The sequence below is a fragment of the Protopterus annectens genome, chromosome 13.part0 (genome assembly GCF_019279795.1).
Source record: "Protopterus annectens isolate FY-2018-M chromosome 13.part0, PAN1.0, whole genome shotgun sequence".
In the NCBI taxonomy this organism is placed as follows: domain Eukaryota; kingdom Metazoa; phylum Chordata; order Ceratodontiformes; family Protopteridae; genus Protopterus; species Protopterus annectens.
In genome coordinates, this window is record NC_056747.1 from 1141843336 (window position 1) to 1141849039 (window position 5704).

Genomic DNA, 5704 nt, shown 5'->3' on the forward strand with positions numbered 1-5704 from the left:
GCATTTGCTGTCTACCACAAGAAAATGTCTTTAAAGTCTGCTTAGGGCATAAAAATACCTATGCAAATACTTTGTGGCTAAAATCCTAAATTATCTGGACTTTGTTTCATATTTGGGAGGAATACAGATGTCCTCTTATTTCTTTGCAGCATTTTAAGACACTTCAGAAAGACCTGACAACTTGTAGGCGCCACCATTTCTGTTGGTTTTTACCATATTGCTTACCCAGCTTCTTTCTGGATATGGCATTGGGTGAGCATCCTGATTCTTCTGGAAGTTGGCTTTTATGGCACACACTGTTTTAGTCCCAGGATGTGAGGGATGTAATGGGAAGTTGTGAGCACGTAGCCAGGAGCCAACATACATGAGGAACCTTGTCAAGTTCCTTAGGTGTGACAGCAGCAAGTGCAATGACATTACAAACTCATCATTGCCCTGTTTACCCAAAGATGACCTGCAAGACTGCTGCTCTCCACAAGAGATCATGCAGACATTGAATTCCCATGATATAGCGAGCTGATTATTGGTTACTTCATCCTATGACCCAAAGCCAGCCCTACCAGTGGCCTGAGTCTGTTCCAGACCTCAGGTTACTGCCATTGCAAGCAGACACCATGCACTACACCATTGGGCTGGTCCAACGAGTGTGCACTTTTCATCATCATCATCCCCCTTTATCCTGTTTTCTACATGGGGTCGGGGTGTCATGTTAACTGTTGCCATCTCTCTTGATTCAATGCCACTCTCTTACCTTCTTTGACAGTCAAATTTTACTGTCGCTGGTGTTCTCTCACATGATCCATCCATCTCTTTGATGTACATCCTCTTTTCCTCTTGCCTTCTTCCTGTCTGTCCCAAATCTTGTTCACCAGATTGTCTTCTGATTTTCTATACATGTGCCTGAACCTCTGTAAGCTGTTCTCTTTAACCTTTTCTGCAGTTGGAGCTACCTGGGCTTCTACTGTGATGTCCTCACTTCTTCGTCTGTTATACAGTGTGCATCCTACCACCCATCTCAAGTACTTCATCCCCTTCACCACTAGCTTCTTCAGCTGTAATGCCTTTACTGCCAAGGTTTCTGTACCATACAACAGTACTGGCCGCACCACTGTTTTGTACACCTTGTTTTTCAGCTTCTTTGGCATTCTTCTGTCACACACTACCCCTGGCACTCCATGCCTATTGGCTGCAGCCCTTCTGACTCTAGCTTTGACCTCTTCATTCAGACTTTTCTCCTCCTCAGTCACCCCTCCCACATACTTAAAGCTGTTAACCTGTTTCTCTGTTTTCCCTTCTAGATCAGTTCTCAGGTTCTTCTAATTTCCCCTATTTATTGCCATTACAACTGCCTTATCTTTTCTCAGTGTCATGCCATGTACCTTCAGTTTTGCTGAAGTTCTTGCTCAGAATCTGCCTGTAATGCCCATCATCTGTATGCAGCAACTTTGTTGATTTTGTCCATTCTGACCTGTTTGCTAATGCATCCTGTATATCAGTGTGTGTTGTGACTTTAGGAAGCATTTCAAAGTTGGGCACGTGCATATAAATACAGAGCACGTGCAGGCAGCAGTGCCATTTTGAGTGAACAGCCAGAGTGTTAACATGTATGAGTGCAGTAGTCAGTCTGTTTATAAGTTTATTTAAATTTAAGTTACTAAGGCTCCATCCTGATGTGTTTCTATGTAATAAAGTTGCTTGAATCAAACCCACAACCATTCATCGGTTTTATCCTGAATGGATGAGCGACACAGCCCCTCACCAGTATGAACAGCATAGAGCTCAAAGCTGAACCCTAATGCACACCCATTCCCTCTGGGTACCCCTCTGTAAGAGAATTTAAGTACCTTAATCTGCACTTTTTTTCAAATAATACAGTATTTAAATTGATTTAACTGTGTTGCAGGAATATTAACTGAACTGGAAGTTTTGACTCTGCTCTTCAGTCAGTGCTTGCTTGAATTTTATTATTTGTTAGTAATTGCAAGTGTCGGGGTAGCCACATTCTTTGATTTCCTGTCCTTGCCTATTTAAGTGGTACAGTTTGAAATATTTTCTGCTTAAAAACCTCAGCTTTGGCCGGCTAAGATCTAGCTGTATTCAACTGGACGTATAAGAGAATTTAAGTACCTTTATCTGCACTTTTTTCAAATAATACAGTATTTAAATTGATTTAACTGTGCTGCAGGAATATTAACTGAACTGGAAGTTTTGACTCTGCTCTTCAGTGGCCTTGAAACTGCCCGGCCCTCTTGTAAATTTGTGTTTGGATACTCCTTCTGGACCCATCTCATTTGCTCACTCAACTGAGTGCAGTGAGATCATATTCTGATTTCAGGCACTCCTACTGTGTACAAAGAGAGCATCTGGGAAAGAGAACAAAAAAAATGTAAGCTTGTTTCCTGCCTTTCCTGTTAAGTGGTCTAGACTGTTTGTAGGCTTCTCAGCCCCCAAGCCCTTCTGTGTTGGAGGGAAGCTTTCTAACTTAGTTTTTTTTTTCTTATAACTAGCCAGTTTTCTAGTTTCAGCACTCAAATCTGTCTCCTTGAACTCAGCACTTGTTCAGAACTCACTGTAAGCACTACATAAGCTGCAAATTACTACAGCACTCAACTTTCCTCACTTGTCTAGTGGAAAGCAGTTTTTAGTACTTAATAAATAAGCACTTATCCAGGCATGTCTAAGGGTCAGCTCCCAGTGATTTCTCCTGTATACCTGATGAATCTGGGCATCTTGGGGCAATGCAGCAATTGCCTTATGTACACAGACAACCCTCTCCTCCTACCACCCAACACTACAACCTGTGAGAGATGCACTTATATAGCCAAACTGGAAGCAAAGCTCTCTTCACCCAAGACTAGACTAGATAGTCAAGAGGAGAAGGTAAACACTTGCACCACACCACACTCATCACATAGTCCCTCAAAACCTATACCACCAAAACACACACATAGAAACACAAAACACACACCTACATTCGTGGAGGCTCTCAATAAAAACCTGCCCAAGCATCAGGGACATCCAAAGCTAAACACAAGCAAACTCCACCCCCCAACACAACCCAAATGACACATAGCCCACAAACTCAGTGTGCCACTCAACCACAGCCCATAAGGCATAACAACGTACCCAACACTCTAGTCATAGGTGACTCTATAGTCAGGCACACTGATGTTCCACTCACTAGACTAAATAAGGAGAAAGTTACTGTCAGCTGCCTGTCAGGTGCCAGGATCCGCCACATAATGCATGCACTCAGGTCACTCCACAATAAGTACATATATGACACTGTCATTGTCCATGTTGGTGTGAATGACCTGAGACTTACCTCCCTGGACTACATGAAAAGAGACATGGAGGAGCTCTCCGATCTTGTATCCCAGGCAGGTATGACCCTAACCCTGAGTAGCATCCTGCCATCACCCAGAATGATACCACAGTACAAGGACAAAATGACTGACTTCAACAATTGGCTAAGCTTCTGGTGTCATTCTAAAGGGATCCAGTATTTGTCTGCCTGGAACGACATGATCGACAGTCCACGATGCTTTGCCAGAGATGGCCTGCACCTAACGCCCTTAGGATTCCGGATACTGGCTAAGGCTCTTGCCACCCCTATAGTGCCTTTTTTAGGCAAGGTTCAAATGACAAATTCACCACCATAACAGGTACAAGCAAGCAAATTCTGAGGGTAATGCTACTCAATGCTAGAAGTCTAAACCTCAAAATGCACTCACTTGAGGCACTCCTTAAAATGGAGAACATTGACATCTGTACAGTGACAGAGACCTGGTTCAAAGCTCCAGAGAGCACCCCTGCATTACCAGGCTTCAATTCATACCACACCTTTCGGCCACCTAACCCAGAAAGAAGCACTAAAGGCAGAGGCATGTCCATATTCATTAAGGATATCCACACCTCCAGGCTAGTTGCACAGCATAATTCATCCAAGATTATCCAAGTGCAACTAACTCTGGGCAAGACTGCAATCCAAATTGTAGCTTGCTACAGACCCCCCACCATGCCCCAGGATTCACACTCCTCATTTCTTGACACACTGGAAAATATTAGGGTACAACCCAACACCCTAATAATGGGCGATTTCAACTACCCCACCATTAACTGGGAAAACTACTCATGTACCAACTCTTTTGCTCAACGTTTTCTAGAATTCATAAATTCCAATGCCTTGGATCAACTTATTCACACCCCCACCAGGGGCAGCAATAGCCTAGACATGGTCATTACCAACATGGGAAACCGGTGTTCCACACCAGAGGTCAATTCCTCGTTGGTCAGATCCGACCACAAGCTAATCAGCCTATTCATCCACATCCCACACCCAGCCCCAATTAGGGAAACCATCGTAAAAAACTTCTCAAAAGCCAACTTCAGACTTCTTAAGACAGAAGTGGCAAACTTCATGACACCCATGCAGATGGACAATAGAGGTATGACTGCCGAATCCTACACAAATGCACTTTATAAGCACTTACACGAGTGCATGGATCATGCTATCCCTAATAGAACCAAGATGTTATCCTCCAAAAAAAGGAAGCCAATCTGGTGGTCCTCTGCCATAAACAAACTCTACAACAGAAGAAAGAAACTGTTGCAAAAAAGAATAAAATCCTATGACTGGAGGAACTCCCTGGTCAACCTCAGTAAGAAGCTGAGATCCCTCATAAAATCCTCCAAAGCTAGTTACGAAAACAAAATTGCCACCAACTCTAAAGACAACCACAAAGCATTCTATAGCTATGTCAAGAATCTACATGGGAACACTCAGATCTGCTCTGAGTTACAGCATAATGGCACTAAATATACAGAACCAACTGATATTGCCAACATCCTAGCAGATAGGTTCAGTGCTAACTTTACCCCCCCTCTCACCCCCTAGAGGGCCCATCTCTATACTGGAAGAATGCAAAGTTCCTATATTCACGGCTGCACAGGTAAAAAACACACTCTCCAAAGCCAAGAACACAGCATCCATGGAACCTGACAATATCCCAGGCTGCATTCTACATGAACTACAGAATGAACTGGCACCCTACCTAAGTACCATGTTCAATCATAGCCTCACCTCAGGCTTTGTACCCACTGAATGGCGCACCGTGACAGTTATCCCACTCTACAAAGGGGGAGCCACGATGGACCCCGGGAACTACCGCCCCGTTAGCCTGACGAGCCTGGTCTGCAAGGCCATGGAACGTATCATTGTGGAACTCATAAACAAAGACATTGGTAATCTCCAAACTCTGGACCCTACTCAGTTTGGATTTGTAAAAGGCAGATCATGTCTCCTAAACCTGACTGGCTTCTTTGAAGCAGTCACCAAAGCCATAGATGAGGGTAAAATGGTTCACACAGCTTATCTAGATCTCGCCAAGGCTTTCGACACCATCCCCCACTCTGGAATTATAGATAAGCTCACTAAACTAGGTATAAATCCCTATGTCACAAGATGGGTTGCCAACTGGCTCACGGTCAGAACCCACACTGTGAAAGTAGCGGATTCCAAATCCGACATCAGACCAGTGACAAGTAGAGTACCACAGGGTTCAGTCCTGGGTCCTCTCCTGTTTGGTATCTACTTCTCTGAAGTGCAGGCCAACACAGAAGGTCTTTGGCTAACAAAGTTTGCAGATGACTGCAAACAAGGAGCCATAATCGAAACTCCTAATGATGTGGACAAACTAAAAAA